This window comes from Cariama cristata, unplaced genomic scaffold (assembly GCF_000690535.1).
Source record: "Cariama cristata isolate BGI_N322 unplaced genomic scaffold, ASM69053v1 scaffold28180, whole genome shotgun sequence".
NCBI lineage: Eukaryota > Metazoa > Chordata > Aves > Cariamiformes > Cariamidae > Cariama > Cariama cristata.
In genome coordinates, this window is record NW_009594547.1 from 1 (window position 1) to 308 (window position 308).

Below are 308 nucleotides of genomic sequence, written 5' to 3' on the forward strand. Positions count from 1 at the left end.
AGGGCTGGCAAGTCGGTGGAAACGCTTCGCCCGTTTGTCCCGAGCAAACGATGTGGAGTGCCCGTGGACTTTAAAAACATCTCGCAAAGAGTAGAGCTCCGCAAGATAAATTCACCCAGTGGAAAATGAAATCAAAAGATTTTTAGTACCTTAAGGTGTTGTTCGTTTTGAACAGTTGAGAACCGCTGAAACGTGTTCATTGTGTGGTTATTTAAGTTGTGTCCTTTGTAGTGTAGTATTGCCATGTGCTTCGGACACGGTCTGCAGTTTTGCTGATCGAGTGCCATAAGGTTACTGGGGCTTCGGAA